The sequence below is a fragment of the Vombatus ursinus genome, unplaced genomic scaffold (assembly GCF_900497805.2).
Source record: "Vombatus ursinus unplaced genomic scaffold, bare-nosed wombat genome assembly UNPS02014808.1, whole genome shotgun sequence".
NCBI classification, from domain to species: Eukaryota; Metazoa; Chordata; class Mammalia; order Diprotodontia; family Vombatidae; genus Vombatus; species Vombatus ursinus.
In genome coordinates this window covers 3,960,449-3,985,975 of record NW_020954586.1, presented here as the reverse complement: position 1 = coordinate 3,985,975, position 25,527 = coordinate 3,960,449, and the positions used below count along the sequence as shown (strand labels likewise).

Here is a 25,527-nt window from a genome sequence, read left to right as displayed (position 1 = left end):
CCCCCCATGGGGAAACTGAGGTCCAGGGTGTAGAGCTGGGGGGACCTTAAGGGCCAGCCAGCCCTCCCTCCCTTTTTCCATTCCCTGACGTGCAGATTTTGGTAGAAGCCGGATTTAGAAAGCCTTGGCTGGTCTGGCTGGTCTTCCCTGTGACAGCACCATCTTGGCCTCTGGGCCTTAGTTTCCTGGTTTGTAAAATGAAGGGAGTGACTAAGTTTATCTCTTCAGGTCCCTTCAGGGCTAAGGTTCAGTCATCCCCGTGACCTGTAACAATGCCAGTGAGGTAGTATGGCCCTAAATTCTATTTTTGGGAAGAGCTGGTGCGAAAGGCTGGTGTCTGTATAATTTGTATTTACTTATCCTGGTATGTGTTGTTTCTCCCAGTAGAATGTAAGTTCTTTGAGGGCAGGGACTGCTGCTGTCTTTGTACCTATGTATACTGCCTTGGTACATGGTGGGTACTTAATAAATATTTGTTCAACTGAGGCTAGGTCTCTGTACTCCTGGGTTTTCCCCATATTAAGTCATATTCATGACCTAAGCAGCCCCAGTATTTTCCTGAAGTCAACAAACATTCCATCTTTTCCCATAGCTCCAGGAGACATCGGATGAGATGTTAACTAAAAATAAGCTAGAGATAGACCCCTTCCTACCCACCCTCAACATCAGTTTTCTCACCTGTAAAATGGGAATCCTAGATTTAGAACTGGATAACAACACACCCCCACTGGGTTGCTGTGAGGATCAAATCAAACGAGATGAGGTTTGGAGCACAGCTTTGCAGTCTTGAAACTGCTCTAGAAATGCTAGCTGTCCCTGAATCTTGGCTTGGCCCACCATCTTTTAGTGTGGCTACCAAGTTCCCCAAGTTTAGTGGTAATTGCTACAGAACACTTTGTTCACTCTTACTGGACTCATTTCTTTTACCACTTGCGAAACATCATAATCTTTCACTAATTTCTGGTCGATGTGAAGCTACCACACTGTCCTCCCCACGTTTATAGAAGAGAAACCAAGGAACAGAGCCAGAGTGTGACTCAAAGACACTTTGTCAGAAGAATTAGGAGCAGTATCTAGGCATCCTGTCTTCCTGTTTCTTGTCCTAATTTAATTTCATTAGCCCCTAATTTCAAATCAGTTTTTTCAAGCCTTCCTGTAAAATATTCTGATGCCAGCTATTACCGAAAAATCTCCCACTGGGAAACACATGGGGGAAATGTGAAATTCCCTCAATTTGCTTCTTTGTGACCTAAGTGCAGAGGGACTGGCCAGCTGGGAGGCTGGCAGGCCTCCTTTGGTTAGCCTTAGCAAGCACATTAACAACGCCTTGCTGCCCTCAGCATCAGGCCCACGGCGCACTAGGGATGGGCCTTAGCAAGCAACATTATTGACAAGCGTCAGTCAAACCTCTTTTAACCGTTCAAATGAGTTTGTTCATTTGTCGGAGAAATAATGTCAGCTGCTTAGTTGACACAGGCTGTGATTTGGACAGGTAAGGGGCAAATAAACACACAACACAGATTCCACGAATCATGGCTGGTGCCTAGTTCCTCTGGCTTGGTGGCCTGATGCTGGCAGGGAAGCTCCTTGGGTTCGGTGGAGGGAATCTTGTAAAGCCTCATGCAGCCATCTCCCAACGTCAGAGGCCTGCTATTTCTGAGCAACGTGGGACACTGGATTGAGTTTACTGCTAAATTATGTACAATGGTAAGCAGTGGTAATTGCACTCACTCTCACTTATGAGGCCTCTGACATGAGGATTCGAGATGACAGATGAGGGAGGCTCTGGGTTGCCCATTTCCCTCCTGGGCTCTGTGCTGTGAGAAGGAGGAAATGGGGGAGATAATACCCCATCATTTCCCATGGAGACATGTGACCCGCTGCATGGCCCAAAGATGGAGCTCACAGCAACCGAATCAGGGAGAAGCAGGGACAAAAAGGCTTGTCTGGATTCCTGACATTCCCTTTCCAAGGAATAGTTTCAATTTTGCATGAAGAGCTGGAGATTAGAGAAAAGCATTAAATTAGATGCCATTATGTTTTTGTGTGGCTTCTTTATCCTTTTGAAAAACATGACATTCTATAGCCTTTATGATCTACAAGACCCAGCATTTGGTTGTCAACTGCTTTGTATTCACCAGTTTCATATTGGTAAGTCTTACCTCCCCAACAAGCAAGATTTCTTTTTCATTTATTAAACATTTATTAAATTGCACTCAAATCTGGGAATCCAAGGATATGATCTTTTATTGTCACCAAAATACAAAGATAGAGGTGATACATTCTGCTATCATGAAGTTTACAGTCTAAAGGGAGGGGAGAACAACCCATATATAGTTGTTACAAGGAAGGGTATGATAACTACAAAAGAGAGATGGGACAAAGTAGCGCGAGAAATGTCAGAAGGGAGAGATGGCTTTTATCCAGATGACGGTTAGGGAATGAGAGGGATAGTCACAGGAAATCGTACTGAATTTGGACCTGGAAGGAAGAAAGGAAGGTATTTCAACAGTTAGTGAAGGTGGGGGAGTCCCAATTGCCAGAATCAGGATGCTATCCTCTATTTGGTAAGCAATGGAGAGCCATTGAACCATGCATGAACATAGAAGAGAAGGCTGATCAGAGAAATGGGTTAGAACAATTCCTTGGGAATTGGTGTGAAGTCTGGATCACAGGCAGGAAAGACTGGTTGGAAGGCTGTTCCAGCATGAGTCCAGGTGAGAAGCTGAGGATCCGGACCAAGGTGGTTACACTGAAGCAGAACCTACCCAAGAGGATTCCTAAGGTAGAATCTACAGGCTTGACCACTGATTGGATGTAGTAGGAAAGAGAAATGGCAGAATTCACAGAATTTTAGAGCTGAGAAGGACCTCAGTGACCAGCCAGTTCAACTCATAGCCCAAAGAAATCCTTCTGATGACATCCCTGATGAGCAGACACCTTCTGTTTGAAAAGCTCTAGTCTACCTCCAGAGGTGTCCAATCTCCCCACTTGAACAGCTTTAATTGTTAGGAGAGGCATTTCTTCTGACATCAAGACTCAATGTGCTACAACTTCTCTCCCCGCCCCCAATGGCTTCTAGTTCTTCAGCCAAACAAAACGAGTGTGACCCTTCCCCCATATAACAGCCTTTCATACACTTAAGGGGGCAGTTCGGGTCGAGCCTTCTCCAAGTGGAACATCACCATTTCCTTCAACCTGCCCTCACTTCCCATGGTGAGCACTGACCCTTCCCATCCTAGTCACCATCCTATAGGCTCTCTAGTTTATCAATGCCGATCTTATTCGACGATGACAGATTTTACTAAGATGTGTATTTGGTTTAGGCATTTGCCAGCCCAGAGGGCCCTAATTTAATTAAGGCTCAAGGGACAAGCGGAACTTGCCCAAAATCATATAGAAGGTAAATCACAGAGTCACTCATTCGATCTGAGATTCTCCAACTCTGGAACCGGCGCATGCCATTAGGTTAAACTGCTTATTGTTGTTTAGTTATTTTTCAGTCATATCTGACTCTTCGTGGCCAAATTTGGGGTTTTCTTGGCAAAGATACTGTAGTGGTTGGCCATTTCCTTCTCCAGCTCATTTTATAGTTGAGGAAACTGAAACAAACAGGATTAAGTGACTCACCCAGAGTCACACAGCTAGTAAGTGTCTGAGGCCAAATTTGAACTCAGGAAAATGAGTCTTCCTGACTCCAGGTCCAGTGCTCCATCCACTGTGCCACCTAGTTGCCCCTGAGGTATCTGTAATGACTCATTCCCTGAGAATTCTAGGTAACTAACATTTTAGTTTGTAGACAAGTATGGAAATTCAATTCAACAAATGTTATACGAAATGTTCAAAAGTGGGAATGGCTTCTTTTAATGAGGAGATTAAGGACAGCCCCATGGAGGAAGGAGTATTTCAGGTGGCCTTGAAAAATTGGGAAGATTTCAGATAGCTGGACTTGTTGGACCGCTTAAGGGAGGGAATGATAAGGCACAAAAAGGAGTGGGGAGCTTTAAATGTCAGGTCAGGACTTTGTTCAATAGACAGCAAGCTGCTAGAGCAGTGAGGATTAGTTAAACGCCTTAGCCTTCTGATGCCAACCATGCACTGTCTGGAACAGCCCACCCCTACTACCCTTACCCACTGCAAGAAGGCTTTTTACCAAAACCAAGGCAGGGGATTATCTGGGTACGTGGTAAAAATCCCAGACAGGACTTGAGTGCCCAAGCCATACATAAAACACAAATACTCCCCTTATAACTTCCCTAGCCTATACTTGAACACCTCGATGAGAGGAAACTCATTACCTCATTTTTTTTTTCATTCTAATTACGTGGAAGTCCTTCCTTGTGTTGAGCTATAATTTAATGCAGTCATTTGCACCAGTAGACCTCCAGATCTACTTCTGGGAGCCAGCAGAGTGAGTCTGACATGTGCCCCCTCTCCTCTCCTTCCCCTCCCATGACAACCCATTAGCTTTCAAATATAGCATCAGGCATCTCTAACTGCCTCTAAGGACTGTCTCTACCTAGATCTATCTCAAACTCAGCCTGTCCAAAACTGAACTTATTCCTGCCAAGCCTGCCACCTTATCCCCATCCCAGCCCCAGCCAAATCAGCCCTTGCTTCTTTCTGTCTTCATTGCTTTTGGAAGTGGTGCCATTATTCTCCTAGATTCCTGTGTTCAAATCCTTGGCAGTGTCTTTGATTCTTTCTTGACGGTGCAGTCAGTTACCAAATCCCATCAATTCTATCTCCATCTTATTCTTCCCATTCCTCTCCTCTCCTCTCTTCCCACTGCTGCCGTGTTTGTAGAGGCCCTCATTACTACCCATCTTGATTATTCTCATAGCCTCCTAACAGGAGGCTGTCTTTCTTTCTCTTGCTTTTTTTTTGGTGTGGCAATTGGGGTTAAGTGACTTGCCCAGGGTCACACAGCTAGTAAGTGTCAAGTGTCTGAGGCTGGATTTGAACTCAGGTCCTCCTGAATCCAAGGCCAGAGCTCTATCCACCGTGCCACCTAGCTGCCCCTCTTTCTCTTACTTTCACTCTCTTCTCCCCAGACCACCCTTCCTACTGTTGCCGAGCTTTTCTTCCTTAGGTATGTATCCGATCACGTTTCTCCTCCTCTCAAAATTCTTCTGTAGCTCCCCATTTCCCATGGAGACAAAGTTCAAATTCTTTAGCTTGGCATTTCTTGACCTTCACAATTGGTGCTATCCAGCATTATTATTACTTTATTACTGTCAGTCAGTCAACAGTACCTTCATTGTGCTTGGAACTAGGCATACAAATACAAAAGCAACATAGTTCCTGCCCTCGAAGAGCTTGCATTCTATCACAGGGATATAACATGTTCAGAGAAAATTAAACAGGGATAGACACAAAACAGATACACAGAGATGAGGACACTGGCCATGGGGAATCAGAAAGGGAAGAAAAAGCATGTGGATTGAGCCTCGAAGACAGCTAGGACTCGTTTTCAGAGGCAGCTCTGAGGAGGTCCAGCTTGTGCAGAAGCAGGAGATGAAATGTCTTGTAAGGGGAACAGCAAGTAAATCGGTTCTCCAGGGCCTCAGGGGCTGAAGGGATGGGAAATAAAGTACAATCATCCTGGAAAGATAGCTTAGAGCCAGCTTTTAAAGGGTTCTAAATGCCCAACAAAAATTTGTGTTTTATCCTAAAGGTAATAGGGAGCCACTGAAGCTTCCTGAGCAGAGGAGTGACAGGGTCAGACCTGAGTTTTAGGATGATCCTTTTGGCAGCTCTGCCAGGGATAATTTTGAAAAGGAGAAAGAGTGGAAGTAGTGAGACCATTTAGTAGACCATTGCAGTGATCCAGGCCAGAGGGAATGAGGCCTGGACCAGGGTGTCTATGACATGACTGGACAGAAGAGGATGGATACTAAAGATGCTGAAGGGGGGAAATTGACAAGACTTGGCAGCTGATTGGCTCTGGAGGGTAAGAGGGAGTCAAGGTGATTCCTAGATCTGAACCTGGACAACTGGAAGGTCAGTGATCTGTCAAAGGGGGTGTCTTTGACAGAAATGGGAAAGTTAGAAGGAAAGACAGGTTTAAGGCAAAAGACAAATTCGGTCTGGATGTCCTGAATTTGAGATGCCTCTGTGACTTCCAGGTAGAGATGCCAAGCAAGTTGTTGGGAATTTGAGAGCAGAGATCCAGCAGGAGATGTGAGCTGGACATCCAGATGTGAGCATTGTCTCCATGGAGGTGATCACTGAATGCATGCGAGCCGATGAGATCACCAAGAGAGACTTTAAATCTAGAAAGAGAGGGCCCAGGACAGAACGCTGGGACATACCCATCCAATAGCAGGTGGGACATCGGGTTAGCCTTCAAAGGAGACTGAGAAGGATCTGTCTAACAATAAGAGAACCACGGAAGCACAGTCTCCAAACCCAGGGAAGAGAGTTTCCAGGAGGAAGGAGTTGTCAGATGTTCCAGGGATGTGAAAAGGTCTTTGGATTTAGCAATAAAAAGATCACTGAAGACCTTGGAAACCTTTGGAAACAGCTGAGTGATGGCAAAGAAGCCAGATTTCAAAGGAATGAGAAATAAGGGGGAAGTGAGAAAGTGAAGTGAAGGAGGACAGACAGGGTTTTTTGTTTTTTGTTTTTTTGGAGTTAGGCTATGAAAGGGAGGAGAGATATAGGACAATCGCATGAAGGTAAGGTCAAGGGAAGATTTTTTTTTCTTTTATAGATGTGTTTGTAGGAGTTGGGAAGAAGCCAGTGGATAAGGAGAGGCTGAAAATTAAGTAGATAGGAAATAGTTGAAGGGACAAGCTCCTGGAAGAGAGGGGAGGGCATGGGATCAAGAACCTAAGTAGAGGGCTTGGCACTGGCAAGAAGACCCCTCATCCTCCAGACTGGAGCGAAGGAGGAGCTGAGGTGCAGAAGGAGCTTGGGACAGATGGTTTCAATTTTTTAAGAAAAGTATGAGGTGATGTGGCTTGAGAAAAGTTTTGGGTCTGCTTCTGTGGGGAATGTGATGGAGGGCTGGTTTGGAGGGAATAGTTGAAGAAGTGAGTGTCCCAGTGAAAGCGACTAATATAAATTTGTAGTAGACCTGGTCAATGTGGTCATATGACTGTCCAGTGGTACTAGGGACCGTCCAGCACTTAAGCAAGATCAGAGAAAGCAGATGTTGGGGAGTGATCCAGGGTTGGCGGGCTAGCTATGGGATGCGTTCATCCATCCATCCATTCACCCATCCATCCATTTACTCATAAGACAATTGGACAAGGGATTTAAGGGTCAAAGACTCTGTAAAGGCAAACTGGCTAACAAAAGGGTTGAGATTCTGAAGAGAGGGGAGTGAGGCCAGAGCAGGGGTGACAGCCTAGGAAAGTAGGGAGGGGTGCAGGGACTCTGGGTTGTGTTGAAGATAGACAAGGGGTTTCAGAGGGGTGAGGAAAAGGGATCTGGAAGGACAGGAGGTTACAGCCAGATTCAGGAATTCCAGTTATGGGTCGTGAAGGTGGAGCATTTGGGAGTGATGAGGTCAAAGGTATGGCCATTCCTGTGTGTGACTGGGGTGGCAGATCATGGGAGTTGAGGAGGTCGATACACATGAGCAAGGTTATTTGAAGGTTTCCTGGACACATGAGGGTAAGGGCAGTGTTTGGGGTGGAGAGAAAGGCTATGAGTCAGGTACTAAACTCCTTGAGAAGGAAGGGAGAGTGACCCGGGACCCTGGAGAAAATAGCCACCAATCCAATTCTTAAAAAATCAAAAATATTCACTTTGATAGGGTCATATATTGGGATGGAGTGCACCTAAAAGTGGCACCAAGAAGCCACCCTTCCTGTCCCCCTTTGCCCTGGGTTTGGGGTGGGGTAAGAGAACCTGAGAGAAGGAATACCCACCCCAACTGGAGAAGGGGTCCCAGGATACAGTATCTTCAGTAGATAGGCAGGTTTCTGTGACTCAAGGAGATGGAAAGAGTGTGAAAAGAAGAGGTCTGATATGAGAAGTGGGTTGTTAAAAATAATCTGAAATTTCTGCTGCACACGACGGAAGGGGAGGGTAAAGATGCACAGGGACCCCAGAGACACAGGGCTGCTTGGACGATGAACAGGAGTGTCCCAGGGTTCCTGAGTGCAGCCCCAGGACAGTGGATTGTCGAAGTTGATTTGCTTAGTATTTCCTAAGCAAGAGAGGGGCAGGGGATTGGCTGTAGGCAAGGGACCCGGAGCAGGACAGATGGCATGCTGCCTCCTCTCTTCTAAGAGGGAGAGAGGTTTCACTTACCCCTCATTCAGGAGCTCTTGCAGTGCTGCCCCGGGGATGTCCCCAAGGTCATGCACTACACTCCATGTGCCCCCAAGCCAAATACAGCCCTATGCTGTCCTTGGATTGCCCCACACTTTCTCTCCATTTCTGCTTCTACCTAGGCTGGTGCCTGTGCCAGGAATAAGCTCTTCCCTCCCTCATTTCTTCCTGTTAGATTCCTACCCATTGTTTAGAATCCAGGTCAAATGCCACCTCTTTCAGAGAGTGCCTTTTTGTGTGTCCCCTCCCCCTCCCCCCAATCCCCAGTCAGTAAGTGCCTGGCCTGGAGTCAGGAAGACCCATTTTCTTGAGTTTAAATCTGGCCTCAGATACTTACTAGCTGTGTGAACCTGGGCAAGTCACTTCACCTTATTTGCCTTGGTTTTCTCATCTGTAAAAAGTGCTGAGAAGGAAATGACAAACTGCTGGAGTATCTTTACCAAGAAAACCCTAAACGGAGTCACGAAGAGTCATATGACTGAAAGGACTGAACAACAACACTGCATATTGCCATATCCCCACCCCCTATCCCCACCAGAGTGAAAGCTTCCTGATTGATGGCAGAGACCTGGTTTGTCCAAAATGCTCATCTCACTGAAACCATGGGCCCTTAATAGATGTTGCTGAATGGAATGGGGTCCCCTCTATCTTTTCCCAGGCAAAACATCTCCAGTCAAATGTTCCTCATCTAACAAGATTTCAAGCCTCTTTCCCTTCCCAAAGGAGTAACTAGGTAAAGCACCAGGCTTGGAGTCAGGAAGACCTGAGTTCAAATCCAGTCTCAGAGGTGTCCTAACCAGGTGACCCTGGGCAAGTCACTTAACCCTGTCTGCCTCAGTTTCTTCACCTGTAAAATGAGGGTGGTAACAGCACCTCTGTCACCGAATTGTTGCGAGGATGGAATGAGATGATATTTGTAAAGCAATTAATGCGTATTTCCTCCTTTCCTCTTGCTGCTGCCCTCAGGGCCCTGGTTCGCCTCATCAATACTCAGCCTCCACAAGTGAGTGGGATGTCCTCGAGGCAGGCAGGCTCTCCCTTCCCTCAGCCAGCGATCCGAAAAAAGCTCGGAAGCTTTCTTTCGCGGCCACTGCTGCCTCGGCACAGGAACCTCTCCTGCATTTCTGAATGGGATTTTTGAGCATTGAGTACCGAAGCTCTCTCCTTTCTCCTGCAAGGTCCAATGGGTCTTGGGGGCAGGGACCATTCCAATCCATATTCGTCTCCTCCACTGTTCCTAGCACTATGCTTTGCATAGAGCAGTCGATAAACGGTTCTTAAATAAATGTTCTTAATGAACAAACGGTGCTTAGTGAATGAAAGCCCTGGCCCTCGTTTGGGGATCCCCAGCAGTGCTTGGGCTTGTGTCCCTGAGGCCAGAGGACATACCTGCCGGATGCTAGATTCTCTCTGAACCCTGAACTCTGTTCCCAGTTTATTTCCTCATGAGCTGCATTGAACCCTGAACCCTGAACCCCAACAAGCTCTGATCTGTGCTGTTCTCGCTGGTTTACATCTTTGGGTGCTGAGTCAGCACCCTCTAGTCCACCTTGGACCATGGGATACCAATGCCCAGCACAGAGAAGACACCCATGCCCTGCTGTTTGCCCTGGTCCTCACTGGCCTCTCAACTCCAAGCCTGGCCTGCCTCCTTGCACTTGGCACCTCACCCACACCCTTTCCTTGGGCTTAGCTGCGCACCTCTTGGCCTTGTTTTCCCCCTGAGGCCTCCCAGGAAACAATTCTATTAGGCCTGCTCCACGGACACCTGGGATTTAAGGGGGAAAATCTTTATTGATGCCTTTTGTTTTTAGTTCTGTATTCTCCTCCCCTCTCTTGCCTCTCCTGCTTTCCCAGTAACAAAGAAAAAGTTCAACAAAACCAAGCCACAGTCACCTCATCTGACCAGATGGGCAACATTCTATACCCCTAGTCCCCCACCTCTGCAAAGAAAGAAGGGAGGTGCCCGTGATCTGCTGCTGACTGCATTCCAGGGCTATTGACCAGCCTCCAAAATGGGATTGCTAGGAGTTTGTGGGGCCAATTTAAGATTTCTGTTTTGGTTACTTAGATTGGGAGACCCTCCAGTCCTCATCTTTTGAGGAGGGGGATGTTAAGTCTAATTGGACAAACATTCATTAAACACCCACTTATGTGCCAGGTATTGTGCAAGGGGCTGGGGTTTCAAAAACACCTGTGAAAACAGGCCCTGCCCCCAAGGCATTTCCATTCTTCTGGGTGTGATCCAGGTTGGCCTTCCTGGCCTGGCTCAGAGGCCTGTGGAATTCCAGCGTGGGACTCCACAAACAGGAGGTGGGACAAAGTGGGCCAAGGGTTTCCTTTCAGGTAGGATGTTAAAGCCTGTTGACCATCTCCTTCCCTTCTGTAAACTTAGACCTCCACTCTCCTGAGAAGCGACAACAATAGTGTGCCCCCTTCCCTTTCTACTCCTCTCCCCCCCACAGCTTTCACATATTTGTGTGTGTGTGTGTGTGTGTGTGAAGCATGTACCTTTCAAATATATGCATATTCCTTGTTTCTCATGGAGCCCTTCCCTGTCAAACTCCTACAAAGAGTCATCTACCCTTGCGGCTTATGCTTCCTTGTCATGCATTCACTCCTTTACCCCCCTAACTTTCTTCCATCCCAGCTTCTCATTGCCTCTTCTGAATATGTGTCCGCCTTGACAAACACTTGGCAGCATTTGGCACCGTTGACTGCCTCTTTCTTCCTGGTTCTCGTCTGTACCGGGCAGGCCTGCTCCACCGAGACTGATCTGTCCTCTGCATTGGAGGTGAAAAGGATGTCCAGAAGAGGGTGAGTTGCTTCCTCTATTCGATTTTTTTTTTTTAGTGAGGCAATCGGGGTTAAGTGACTTGCCCAAGGTCACACAGCTAGTACTTGTCAAGTGTTTGGTCTGAGGCTGGATTTGAACTCAGGTCCTCCTGACTTCAGGGCCAGTGCTCTATCCACTGCACCACCTAGCTGCCCCCATCTATTCGATTTTCAAGACCACAGACAAGTGCATCCTTCAACAAGAGGATGGTCCTAGGACCCAGCCACTGCGCCATCTTGGAGACGTCTCCAGTTCCCGGGAACTAGTGGTTGCTGGTGGGGTTGCTCCTGCCCTCCATGAGGAAGTGCCTGTCTGATACTTCCGAATAAAAGCTCATGCCCTCTCATCAAGTTGGTCCATGATCCCTGAGTGGCAATTCTGAATCTCCAACGACCCACTCGACCTTTGGACCTGAATGTCTTTGCAGAACCTCATACTCAGTATGACCTAAATGGAATTCATTTTCTCCTCTCTTCCCTATTTGCCCTTCTGCCCAATTTCCCCATCTCTATCGTTGGTGCCACCATCTTCCTCGTCACCCAGCCTTGAAACCCCAGGGTTCTTGCATGCTTCCCTCTGTTCACCATCCATATCCAATCACTGGCCAAATGGCTTTGTTTCCACCCCTACAGCAGCGATGACCAGCTCCTCCTACACACTCTGCCCTGCCTTCCTGGGTTTTCATGACACTGCTCTCTGCTTTCTCTGACTTCTCCTCATTCTTATCTGTGTCACTCCTTCTCTTGCCATTGGGCTTCGATGACTCTGGAGGAGACAGTGAGGTTGATGACTTCTTTTGGAAGCTCTTTCTCACTTAAACCCAATTTACTCGAAAATCAAGACATCGCCCTCATGATGTAATCGGTCCTCTTCAAGAATGAAGGATGAGGGGCAGCGAGGTGGTGCAGTGGGTAGAGCACCGGCCCTGGATTCAGAAGGACCTGAGTTCAAATCTGACCTTAGACACATAACATTCACTAGCTGTGTGACCCTGGGCAAGTCACTTAACCCCATTGCCTAGCCAAGAAAAAAAAAAAGAAAAAGAATGAAGGATGAGCAATAGCTCCTTCTACTTCTGAGTGTGGTTGGAAGCTTTATCTGGGGCCCTCTCCTCTTTACCTCGATACCCTCTCTTGGTGATCTAACCATTTCCCATGGGTTTCATTCCCTACAGAAGACTCTCACGTGTATCTTTATGTCGTTGAGCTCTAGTCCTGAATCACCAGCTGCCCATTGGACATCCACAGTTGGATGTCCTGTAGACCTCTCAAACTCAACATATATAAAGCAGAATTGATCATCTCCCCCCCCCATTGTCCCTCCTCCAAATCTCCCCATTTCTATCACTCAGCCACTCAGCCTCTGAATCATCATCACCTCCCCCCCTCCCGCTCCCCACTTAATCAGCTGCCGTCCTCAGCTGATGCTCCTCCCGATGCGTCATCACCCTGGTTCAGAGTTTCACCTCTCAACCCTGGCATTGGGTGCTATTTTCTAATCAGATTGTTCCCTTCCGGGCCCTTTTCTCTCCAATCTACCTTCACAAAGCTCACCATTTTATCAAGCCACAAGCCTGTACCACTTTCTTGTTTGAGAACCCTCAGGGACATTATGTTGCCACTAAATTAAAATACAAACTCCAAGTCTGGCTGTCAAGCTCCTGTCTGCCCTTCCCGTATCATTCCACATTATTCCCTTTCACAAACTCTGCATTTTGGTCAAACTATGTGACTTACAACTCCTCAAACTCAGCATTTTCTTTCTTGCCATCCTGGCTTTGCACGGGCTGTTCCCCATGTCTAAAATTCGCCTCCTGCCCTGTGATTCTGTCTTTCTTTCTTTTGTTTGCTAGGCAATGGGGTTAAGTGACTTGCCCAGGGCACATGTCAAATGTCTGAGGCCAGATTCAAACTCGGGTCCTCTTGCCTCCAGGGTCGGTGCTTTATCCACAGAGCCACTTAGCTGCCCTGTGACTCTTAAAACCCCCGGCTTCTTCTGGGAAGCCTTTCCTGGTCCCCATCACAGCCAGTATTCTCTCCCTCATTCTTATATAGAGTCATGTCTAACGTTGAGGGCAGAGACTGCTTTTTGGTTGGTCTTTTTAACTCCACAGTGTGCTGCACACAGTGGGTGCTTAATAAATGCTTGTTGGATTGGACTGAATGTAAAAAGCAGAGAGCTAAAGCCACTCCCACTAATCAATAACTGGTTGGCTCCTGCCACTGGTTGAGAAGAAAGGATTCAGGTGTAAAACAGCTTAGCAGTTGTATCCTATTGGGGGAGGGGGTGCATTTGGCCAGTTGGACCTGTACTGCTGAAAGAAGTGATCTTTGTTTACCAGAATAAGGGAGGTCCAGCCCTCTCAGGTCTCCCTCCCCATTCCTTGTTTTCTCAGTTTGCTGAGGGAACGTGTTTATAAAAGGGAAACTCTAACTCTTCAGCTAGGATATTTGTGGACTGAGGAGTTCCATTCTCAGGGTATCTGGGATGCCATCTTCAATTGGCACTTTATGTGCGTTGATGTATCTCTCCCCGGGCCCAGACATGGGCACAAAAGAGATGTATTTTGTCTTTCTGTTCCTAGAAGACCAGAGATCTGGAGATGGGGGTGGGGAACACTAGCCTGTGTTTGTCTGTGGGTGGCCAGAGCTGGAGTCGGGGGGATGTGTCAGTTACCAGGGGTAGTGACCACTTAGCTGGACAATTTTAAGAGCAGGCAGGTCATCTGCTCTTGTCTGGAGTGACTCTACGTCTCCCCCATCTCTTCTATCAAGGAAGAGGATTTGGGCGAGGAGATGGGAGCCTCCTGCTTTCATGATGACAGGCTGTGTGGACTCCCTCAACCATTTCATGTTCTACCTGGACAAGACCCCAGTTTTCTTCCTTCTGCATGGTACAGACAAACCATGAATCAAAGTCTGGCTGTCTCGGGAAAACGTCCCAGGTGCCTTTTCGTCACGTTCCCCTAGTGTCCTCTTCTGTTCTCCTTAGGTGAGGCCTCCAATGAGCTCCATCTCTAAAAGAACCATTGGTTCCTCAATAAAGAACTCCCCCAAGCTGGCTTCCCCTTCCCCACCCCCACCCCGCACACAGACTGGCAAGGCTCTGCTTGGGGAGACACAGATGGGACAACCCCATCCTGCACCAGTGAATAAAGCCCTTGTCCCCCAGGCACGAGACTCACACAAAGGGAAGCTGGAGGAAGGAACACCAGACAGCTGCAAGGATTGGGTCAGTGTGATCCAGAAGGGCCCTCGAGGCCCCTGTGCCTGGGCCAGCCAGAGACTCAGTGCATCACTTGGGACATCTCCCTCCTGGAAAAATCCTACTTTTAGCGGTTTAGTTGGGCCTCCTTCCTTTCCTGATCTTCCCCTCCCCCTCAAGTGACCCAATATTTACTTTGCTTGTACTTGTATTTTAGATATTTTTATGTGTACATAACATCTCATTCTGTGGAACAGAAGCTCCTTGAGGGCAGGGACTATTTCATTCTTGTCTTTGTATCCTCAGTGCCTAGAACGGTGTTTGGCACAAAGTAAGGGCTTGTTGATGGATCAGTCCGTTAACCAAGCCTGGGGGGGGAGGGTGTTTGCTGTGTGTGCTTTGACTGAGGCTCTGACGCAGCCAGCCTCTCCCGTTCCTCCTGTCCAGACTGGCAGGGATTAGAGTGTGGGGTACGGGATACAGAAGCTGAGAAGGAAATGGCAGGATGAGAGTGGGTCTTCAGAGGCAGACTCAGTAGGGCTTGGCATCCGCACAGAAAATGAGAGGGAGGGAGCCAAGAGCCTCAGAGGATGGGAGGGTGATAGGGCCTCGGCAGGGAGATCAGGAGGAAGGGCACGTTCCACCCCTAGCACTGGCTTTGCCCACAGTGGTGATTGTGAGTGTGCTGTCTAATGTTTAATAGCAAGCGTGTGCTTGTGACCAATGTAGACACTTAACCTCAGGTACTACCTTGGGACTTAGAGCAGGTGGTAGGACCGGGGCAACCAGCGGCCCAAAGGCAGAGTCTCGTGCATTGGAGTGGCAGCCTGGAGAACAGGGACCCCATTAGGCTCTGAGAAAACCCAAGGAAGGGTTTGGATGAGTTTGGGGTTCACTGAGGCAAAACGAGGGCACTGGGGGGACTAACGGGGGAGAGTGAAGGTTGCATAACCCACTGACTGACAACCGGCTGGTGTGGCCGAGGACCGGGTTCAAATTCTGGCTCTCCCACTTCTCACCTGTGTGACCTTGGCCAAATCACACCCCTTTCTCTGCACCTCAGCTTCCTTATCTATAAAGTGATGGGATGAAGACTAAATGATCCCTAAGTTCTCTTCTGGTTTGGATATTTGTCATTCGTTATTCTTACAAAGACCTATTCCTTGGCCTCATCTCTCCCTCGTTACAGCCATGGGCAGCTTGTTAATAATATGAATCACTTTCTAACAGCTTATTAACAACATGAATCACTTTCTGAAGGCCATAGGAGCGCAGGGGACCCTGGGCGATTACCTGGTTTCCCTTAAATTAGGTCCAAGTACTTTTCATCTATAGTGAAATAGAATGGGTCAGTGTGGGAAGATGGAGACGTCTGGGGCTGTTGGCATACGTCACTGGTGCGTGTGTGTGTGTGTGTGTGTTGGGGGGTGGCCTTCAATGAGCTGGCCGTCAGAAGTCAGAGCGGGATAAACCCACAGCCCCAGGTTTCTCTATTACAAGAGTTTCTAGGCAGCAGCTTCCACATTGGCCCTGCAAGCTTCCCCAGACCTCTCTTCTCGGAAAGCCTGGGAATCTTCCCCAACTTGGAATTTCCAGAATTGGGTAGCAGAGCTGGAAGGGCCCTTAGTGGCCATCATTCAGTAATCCTTCAATCAACCAAGCATCCAACAAACATTTTTAAAGTTCTTAATGATTATATAGCCAGCACTGGGATGGTGCAAAGACAAAAAAGAAACAGTCCCTGTTCTCGAAGAGTTTCTGTTCCATAGGGCAAAAGACCACATGCCCCTCTACACAGAAACAGAATGAAGGCAAGGTGGCTTTGGGGAGGAGGCAGCCACTGCAGGTGGACTCCTGGAGAAGGTAGTGCTTGAACTGAATCTTGGCAGAAATAAGGCATCCTGTAAGGTGGAGGTAAGGAGGAAGAGTACTCGGGGCCCAGGGCACAGCCAGTGCAAAGGCACAGAGATGAGAGATGGAGTGTTCTGCGTGAGGGAGTCATGCATAACCAGGTTGGAGAGGTAGGTTAGGGCCAGCTTGTGAAGAGTTTTAAAAGCCAAACAAAGGCGCTTATATTTGCTCACAAAGGGACTAGGGAGTCATTGAAAACTATTGAGGAACTACTCTTAAGGCAAATCCCTTTGGCAGCTGTGAGGAGGGGAGCTGGATTGGAGACTGAGGCAGAGAGACCAATTAGGAATCTATGGAAATAGTCCAACTGGGAGGCAACGAGAGACTGAAATAAGGAGGCGGCTGTGTGGGTGATGAGAAGTGGACAGATTGGCAGACGCCAAACTAGAAACACAAGGTCTGGCGAGTGACTGTTTTTGTGGGGCCAGTGAGAAAGAGGAGTGCGGAATGATGGGAAGCTCGCCAGTCAGGAGGGATTGGAAGGACGGCAGTGCCCTCTCCAGACATGGGGGACTGGGGAAGACCGCTGGATTTGGGGGCAAGGCTAATAGGTGATGTTTGGGGCACACTGAGTTTGAGCCGTCTGCAGCATCTCCAGCTTGGTGTTTTCAACAGGCAACCAGTGATGCCAGAGGAAAGCTCAGGAAAGAGGCTGGCTTTGTATATCCAGGAGTGATCTGCAGAGAGATGATAATTAAACCCATGGGAGTTGATAAAGTCACTGAGAGAGTGCGGAGAGAAAGGAGGGCCCAAAATAGAGCCCACACAGCCCTGGGGAGCACTGACATTTAGGGGGTGTGAGAGGGAGCAAAATGGAGGCCAAGAAGGAATGATGGGGCAGGTAGGAGGGGAACCAAGCCAGAGCGATGGAGAACAACCTTAGAGAGGAGGGAGGGCATAGCCGGGGGCATGAGTGGGCAGCAGAGTCAATGCTGGAAAGAGGGCAAGGGTGAGGACTACGAAGAGGTCGAAAAGATTGTCAGGCTTGGCAATGGAGAGAGCACTAGCCACTTGGAAGAGAGAAGCTTCACTTGACGACTGAGGGTGGAAGCCTGGGCACAGAGGGGTGAGGAGAGAGAGGAGAAGACAAAATGGAGGACAGGAGGCGAGAGGCTCTTTCCAGACGTCTGGTGGAGAAAGAGAGGAGAAATCTAGAACGAGAGCTTGAGGAGACGGCAGCAGCTAGGGAAGACTTTTTAAGGATGGGGGAGCCTCAGCCATGCTTGTAGGCAGCAGGGAGGGAACCAGAACAGAGGGAGAGGTTGAAGACTGTTCTAGAGCTAGGCCAACTGTCTTGTTTCACCGAAAGGGTTCGGCTGCAACGTGATCTGCCCAAGGTCACATCCACAAGGTGTGACCTACCGAGGTCTTCCACCAAGGTCTTCCAATCCAGTGTTCTTGCCAAGGTTTGGGCCCTGTCCTCTCTGGGTGCCTGAGCTAGGCCCCAAAGCTGCCAACCGACAGAAACTGCGCGTGGGACTGAGGCCCAGGCACAGGGATGCAGTCCCCATCTCCTCCTGGTGCCCTGGGTTCACCACCACCCAAGATGTAGCTGCTGACCTAGCCATGGAGGCAGCAGCCCTTACGAGCATAGCACCAAACGTGACTAGACACTGCCATCTGCTGCCTCCGACTGGAATTACACGTAGGGTGAGCGCCTGGCCCGCTTCCTTCCATCTCGACCCTATGGTGTCCAGGACTGGGCTGGATTGCAGCGGTGGCCCCAGTCTGATACAGCCACCCGTTACTTATCCCTGCTAGTACAGCCACCAAGAACACAGTCACTTTTGCGCCATGACAGGATTCAGAGTAGGACTTCTGTGCGCACATAATGCCTATAAAATACTACCTGATGGTTCTATGGTATTTTACCAACATTATCTCATCTGAACCTCACAGTGACCCCACGAAGTAGGTACTAAGGGTATCACCCCCATTTTAGAATGGGGACACTGAGGCTGGGACACAGCAAGTGACTTGCCCAGGGTCTCACGGCAGCCCGTTGCCCAAGGCGGGATTTGACCTCCAAGTCTCTCCATGACACGATGCTTTCTTTCCTGTGTGTGCTAATCTGACAACGCAGGGCCAAGATTAACACCAGCCAGCCTCCGTAAGCGGTGTGCCTTCTTCACAGCCACAGAGGAGGTCTTCAGCACGCAGCATCTCCATCACTAGGCACACTCCTGCCTCTGACATACCCTGCCCGCGTCACCTTAGGCAGGTCTCTTGGCTCTTAGAGAAGATGCCAGCCTGTACTGCTGGAGGGAGTTTCCTCACCTGGGAGATCCAGATACCAACGAAATCATACATCTAATCTCTACCCTTACCTCCCCAGAGGCAGGAAGCCTTCAGCATCCATCACTTTAGTTGGAACACCGTTTGATTGGCCAGCTCATCCTCTCCTTGCTGGGCCATGACTCTTGGGGTCCAGCCCAGCTCAACAAGGGAAGGAGGCCGGGGAGGCAGGGGCCCACTTCGTGCCTGTTCCTACAGAATCCTAACTACAGGCATTTCTGCCCTTAGGGTGGTGCAGTTTGGGGGACAAAGGGCAGTGCAGCCCTCAGGAGTAGGCCAAGACCAGCAGGTGAACCCCTTCTCAAAAAATCGCCAACTGGAGAATTTTGTGAGTTGCTTTTCTGGGATATAGAGACCCTGCCATGCAACCCGCCAAAAATGAGCTCTAATGGAGATCAGTGTCCCCACTTGTCCCTTCCAGACTTCATCTTTTCCTTTTGGGTGTGGGGGAAGGTCCGTGTGCTTACGACCGACCCCTTCTCTCTGGAGCTTTTCTGACTGGGCCTCACGCTGTCCTCACCTGCCTCCTCCGAGGCATTTGTCTTTGTTCCCACTCCTTCCCGCGGCTCAGGCCTCCAGCAGCGCTACAGCCCTCCTCTTGTCTGAGCCAGGTGGCTCACCTGGTGGGGACATGATACTTAGGAGACAATGCCCCAGTTTTGCCCTTATAAAGGGCCTGCCAGCTTTGCACAGAGGAAAAGCCTCTACCCAGATACATCCTCTTTGGTCCGAAGGGTGACCCTGGGGGAGCAGGTGGGAGGGGGATGTTCGCCATCAATCCATCACTGGTCCTGGAGAATCAGCTAAGGACTCAGGAATGTTGTCCTTGTACATCAGAGACACCACATTACTCTCTCCTCCCTGACTGGCCACTCAATGAGCTAAGAACAGTGGAGGCCGGCAAACAAACAGCACCCTGTCTGTCTCCTCCTCAGCCCCAAGGTCTGCGGGGTTGGCCTTGGAGGATGTGATGAACGAACTTGAACCTGGGCCGCTGATAAGGACTGCCTCCTCCTTGGGATGGAGGTGAAAGGAAGCGCCATGAACCAAGGCCTGGGGCGGGGGTGGGGGGTGTCCTCCTTGCTGGAGAGGGTTGTAGGAGAGGGGAGGGAGGCGCAGCTCTGGCCTTGTCCTGGCACCATTAATATGCTTAAAAGCACTTCACAAAGAGCTCAGCGGAGTGGGCAGGTTGGCACAGAGATCACAATGCCAATAACGATCCCAAGATTGCTCCACAAATCTTGGCTAGTCAAATGTGGGATCCCTCCTTTCTTGTCCAAGGCCCTCTCCCTGCCCTTCACCTCCTCCCCCACCCCCAGCCAGTTCTGACCATCTGGACCTAAGCATTTAGCAGCCCCTATCCCGCCCATTTCTGGAAACTGAGGCGATTTAGGAACTCAAAGTCCCTCCTATTCCACTCTTCAGGGACTGGAAGGACTGGAAATGCTTCTCCCATCTGGGCTCAGAATAATTATTGACACCCATTTCTGAAGGCTCCCCGCTTCTTCCCATGCAGCTGATGGCCATGAGGATGCCTGGCACACCTTCCTCAGGGCCTCCTGTGGCCAGAGGTGCCTCCGTCTCTTTGGTTCTGGTCTTTCCCAGATGCTCTGGGTGTCAGTAAGACGGGCTCGTGGCAGTCACAGCCCAGTGGAAGTGCTGGTCAAAGCACGAGAACCTTCTTTTAGCTCGAGCCCCACCCAACTTTGTCTGTTCCCCATGACCTAACTTCCTCCAATCTTCCCACAGCTCACTGCTGCTCTCCCAAGTTGGCAGACGGATATGTTGTGAAGGAGGCCTGTAACATTTATAGAACTTTCCAGGAAGTTTGGTTGTTTTGTACGTTTTTAACTGGATTGGTCCCTTTGGAGATCAAAGAGGGTTTAAAGCTTCAGTGGCCTGCTCTGAAACTAGCAACAAGCTTTCCATGAGGGGCAGGTGGTCTGGATCATTAGAGATCTGAAGTAGGGTTTGGATCCCCAGAGATCTGGGAGGGGGTCAGGATCACCAGAAATCTGAGATGAGGGGGATTGGCTCATCAGAGATCTGAGGGGGGTCTGGAGTAAGCTGGAGAATTTTGACTTTGATCTCACTTCCTTTTTCCCTTTAATGTCTCCCAAAACAGCAGTGGGAGTGTTGGAATAGGATTCGTATACACACCAGAAAAAGGTTAATATGAGTTTCCTGTAATCCTAGGGTATGTGTGTGTGTGTGTGTGTGTGTGTGTGTGTGTGTGTGTGAGAGAGAGAGAGAGAGAGAGAGAGAGAGAGAATATGGGAGGGGGAGAGAGAGAGAGAGAGAGAGAGAGGCACAGTCCCTGGAGTCATCCACCCCTGCTCTCCTTGCTTACCAGAAGCTGGGCTGGGGCAGCTGAGCCTAGGAGAGAAGCCTAGCTGAGGAGATATGTAAAGGGTGAGGCTCAAGCAGCACGAGCCCAAAATAGAAGGTCTAAAATTAAACTGTTTGTCTGGAGGCTGCAGGGAACCAGGGGCCTGGGCTCTCGTATCTGGGCGGCTCCCCTGGAGCCTGAGCTTCTGTGGAGAGAGTGCTTTGGACACACCTCCTGAAGCTGTCCTCCTAGCTCTCCTGCATGGGCTGGAAACTGTTGGCTTTTTGGCTGCTGGCCTGTTTAATCAGAAGGAAACTGGGCCTAAAACGGAACAAAGGTAGGCTCCTGCCACACTGGAGTTTCCCTCTGGGAGAGAGAGAAAAATACCCTCCAGTCGAGCACCATTCAGAGGCTGCAACATGGCTCCACCCAAACATATGGGGAAATAAACCCGGAGAAGTTAAAAAAAAATGCAGACGCATGTTCAGACACATAGAAACACACAGAGAGACATGGTGGAGTGAGCTCTTTTGTACCCAGAGGGAGAGCTGGAGATGAGGCATGGTTAGGAAAAGCTGGAGTATCTCATTAAGGAGATGGGCTGCAATCTACTCTCCTGGAGGGAATGTGCACCTCAAGGAGCACTCAGAGCCCCTGGAACGTCTTATTAAAGAGTAAGTCTGGAAGTACTTAGAAAGGAAAGTGTTCCTCTCTTTAGGAGCTAGCATGGGTTCACTGAGAATAAATCCAGCCACGTTAAGTTCACTTCCCTTCTTGAAAGGGACAAACCAGCCTGGTCAGGGGAGCGAATGCACGAGACATAGTTTGTCTAGATTTCAGTGAGCTGCTTGACCATGTCTCTCCTGTTATTCTTTTGACCCCGATGGAAAGATGTGGGCTGGAAGAGAATGCAGAGATCAGAATGGATGAGAGGAACCAGGGCCACGGGGGCCTGACATAGGACCCACGCCCCACCCTCCGGTCCAAAGGGGAGCCCGCCTCTGTCTTCCAACGCGGAGTAACACCTGGACGCTCACCTGGAGTAAGCCCTGCCCCTGCTCGTGCTCTCTGAAGGTCACCTGCTTTCACCCTCACCCAGGGCTTCAGACAAGCCCTGGTTTGGCCCAAAGCCTCCTCTGACTCGAAGCTGGTCCTCGGCCCCTCTCGCTTGACCCCTGACGGGCGACCAAGGCCTTCTGGAAAGCTGCTGCCTCAAGATCAGAGTCATTGCCAGCAGTATGCCAAGCCTCTCAGGCCTCCTCTGACCATTGGCTGACCTCTCCGCCCTATTGACCGGAGGTTCTGGGTATTGCTGTTTTAGCCTTTCCAATAAGAAGCCCTTTTCTGGGTTCGTCCAGTGGTCAGTGATCCCTCACCCTGTAGTAATTTTATATATATATACACATACATATATCTGTATGTGTGTATGTATGTATGCGTGTGTGTGTGTGTGTGTGTGTGTGTATATTGTATTGACTCATCTACATATATGTTGTTCCCCCATAGAATGCAGAGGAAAGGAGCTGTTTTTGTCTCTGTATACCCCATGCCCAGCACAGGGCCCAGCCTACAGACCCTTAGCAATGCTTGTTGAGGTGAATTGATCGGGCCCTCCTGATGACTGACCTCTCTCTGATAGCCCCTAGAGGTGGATGTAATGGAAGGGGGTGGGGGTGGGTCTGCGGGACTAGACTATAACGGGGGGACAATAGCCGGAGGTCACCACGTCCAGGGTGGGCCACAAGGCCCTGCCTGCCCTTTGTCTGTTGGGTCCAACCTCTTTTTTACCAGTGACTTGGAAAAAGTCAGTGATGGCACCTTATCCAACCGGCACCAAACTTGAAGCTGGGAGGAAAGGATAGCTACTAAATTGGATGACAGACTAAGAACCCCAAAGATCTCAATAGACCAGAATAATAGTCTTGATAGACGATCACAGGGGTTTGAGTTATAAGGGGCTTTTGAGTCGCCTCATCCATATCTGCAGATGAGAAAACTGAGGTCTTGAGAGACCCAGGGATTTGCCCAAGGCCACACAGGTAGCAAATGCCAGAGCCAGATTTCAAACTCAGCTCTTGACTTCAAATGTTGTGCTCTTTTCATGGCTCTATTCTGCTTCTCACTAGATGGAACTTAAAAGGGACAAAGAAGAAAGACCCTTAATAGGGACAAATAGGAAGTGGGACACTTGGGCTGTGATAAATAGCCTACAGAAGGGAGAGATGTAACTGGAAAACAATTTACACAAAAAATGACCCAGGGGTCTTAAGGTGACCACGGAGTCTTAGTAGGCCAGGCGTCAACAATGGGAGAGCATGCCCAAAACAGATCCTGGCAGAGAGCTGAGGCCTTGCTAGTCTCCAGCCTGGTTGGCTCACCATCGAAGGACCGGGCGCCATTCTGGGCGCCGCATTTGAAATGGACAATGCCAAACATAGACGTTAGACTGTAAGCTCCTTGAGGCCGGGGATTGTTTTTGCTTTTTCTTTGTATCCCCAGCACTTAGTCCAATGCCTGGCACAGAGCAAGTGCTTGACTGATATCCAAAAACACAAGATCCAGGGTGGAAAGGGGACCGGAAACTGGTTAGTGCAGGATTGGAGAAGGAAGTGAGGTTGAGTGGCCCGAGGAAGAGAAGCCTGTTAGTGAGGACGTAGTAGATGCCCGGATGGATGGTGTCGGGAAGAAACTAGATTGGCTGTGCTCCACTCCAGAAGGGAGACCTGGAGCTGATGGAAGGCAGACTTTGCCCGACATGAAGAACTTCCCAACAGAGGTGAGAAAAAATGGAACCAGCGTCTCATTGGCTGGTGAGCCCCTGGCAGCCAGAGGTGTTTCTGTAGACCAGACACGTTGGGCAGGCCTTGAAGGCCTCTCCCAGGTCTACAATTCTACAACCGATTCCTTTTAAACAAATGTCCCAGAACTTAAGCATCTAAATAAATGTCATCCTTTTACAATTGTTGTCTCCAGACACTATGCTTCCATGTTGTTATTGCTGAGTTTGTTTCGGTCACAACCGACTCTTCATGACCCCAGTTGGGGTTTTCTTGGCCAAGATACTGGAGTGGTTTGCCATTTCCTTCCCCAGCTCAACTGATAGATGAGGAAAGTGAGGCCAGCAGGGTAAAGTGACTGGCCCAAGGTCACTCAGCTAATAAGTGTCTGAGGCCAGATTTGAACTCAGCAGATGAGTCTTCCTGACTCCAGGCTTGGCACATTGTGCACTATAGTGCCAGCTAGCTGCCCTGTGCCCCCATACCTTAGTGTTAAGTGACTTCATCAGTGTGGGTTCCCTTCCATTGACACAAGGGCAAGTCTTAGGTGACAATCTTGGTAAACTTTGGTGGCTGAAAAAACTCATCCATTGGCAGCCGACTTCCTGGTGGTCAGACTCCTGGGCCTCCTCCAGAATGGTCTTTGAAGGAGAGCTCCAGCCGGTTTCGTTTGGGATCACTCAGCTCCAATCCCACCTTGTGCAGGAGGCCTTTGCCCAGCCCTCCTCTTCCAGACTTCTTCTGCCAACGCCTTCCTGGCAGCTTACCTCCTGTCTCTTGTGGGCATGTTTTCCACGTGCAGTTATTTCCATTTACATGCTCCCACCCCACCCCCAATTAGAAGGTGGGCTCCTTGAGTGTTGCAACTGCTTTTGCCTTCTTCTGGGACCCCAGCCCCTAGCACAGCGCCGGGTACATGGGATTGAAAACTCCGGAGAGTTAGTGGGGCCTGAGACTCAGCAGTCGCCTTGGAGAATCCAGGGTCCTCTCTACCTCACAAGAAAGCATCAGGGAGAGATGGAATGGCAGTTGGGAGACTCTCTTTTCTGGAAACAGTGCTTTGGTTGCTCAATATAGTTTTAGGCTTTCTAGTTTGGAATCTTATTCAGGGGAAGAGTTTACAGAAATGAAGAAAAAAATACCAATCCCTAATAGTTAAAGTTTGGGGTAAGCGCGTGTGCATTTGCACTTTTCATCCCAAATGGTGCTTCCCCATTGGCTGCCACCATCATGGGCACTTGATCAATGGTTGTTGACTGACTGACTCGTCACCCTACCTGTTCACCAGAACCAGCTCTGAATGGCTTCTTGGAGGCTTTTGGGAAATCCAATCTACCCCGAAAGACCTGAAATTTGTTACTCCTGAGGAAGTTGGAGAAGCTGCTGGTCTGGCCCACCCCACGCCCCCAATTGGAACTGTCCCCTGCACAGGCTGGGCCGTCCAGAGCCGGCGCACTCCAGTGCCCCCCGCTCCTGGTCTGGAAGTCAATGGCGACACCCAGCCCAAAGGTGCAGGGCCTGCTAAGGCTCCGAAAGTGACAGCTGCCTCTTTGGCTAAGCGGGCCACTTTCCAAGGGAAGGGCCCAGGGCTGCCTGGGGTGCCGAAGTCCAGGTACTCTAGCCAAATGAGCAGTCATACGAATCTCCTGGTGCATCTGTGTGCGGTGGTGCTGACATGAGCACATTCACATGTTCTCACCCAGATGCAGCTGAATGTTTCATACTCTTACCCGAAGCCATGTAGAAACAGACACTGTTGGCTACACACGTTCACATGTGTTTCCAAACTGTGAGATTCCAGCATACCACGACCACACCCATGAGCTTCCATGTACATACATGCCCAGACACTGACTCTAACTCAGACTCACTTCTCTCTCTCTCTCTTT

The 25,527-nt window shown here is 49.4% G+C and overlaps 1 long non-coding RNA gene across 1 annotated transcript; it reads left to right on the top strand.

Annotated features, from left to right (window-relative positions):
- The first annotated feature begins 10,528 nt into the window (after positions 1-10,528).
- On the top strand, positions 10,529-11,468 carry LOC114052627. The gene is made up of 3 exons (XR_003570290.1): positions 10,529-10,632; positions 10,937-11,103; positions 11,242-11,468. It is a non-coding gene; the product is annotated as an uncharacterized LOC114052627 (long non-coding RNA).
- Positions 11,469-25,527: the final 14,059 nt, after the last annotated feature.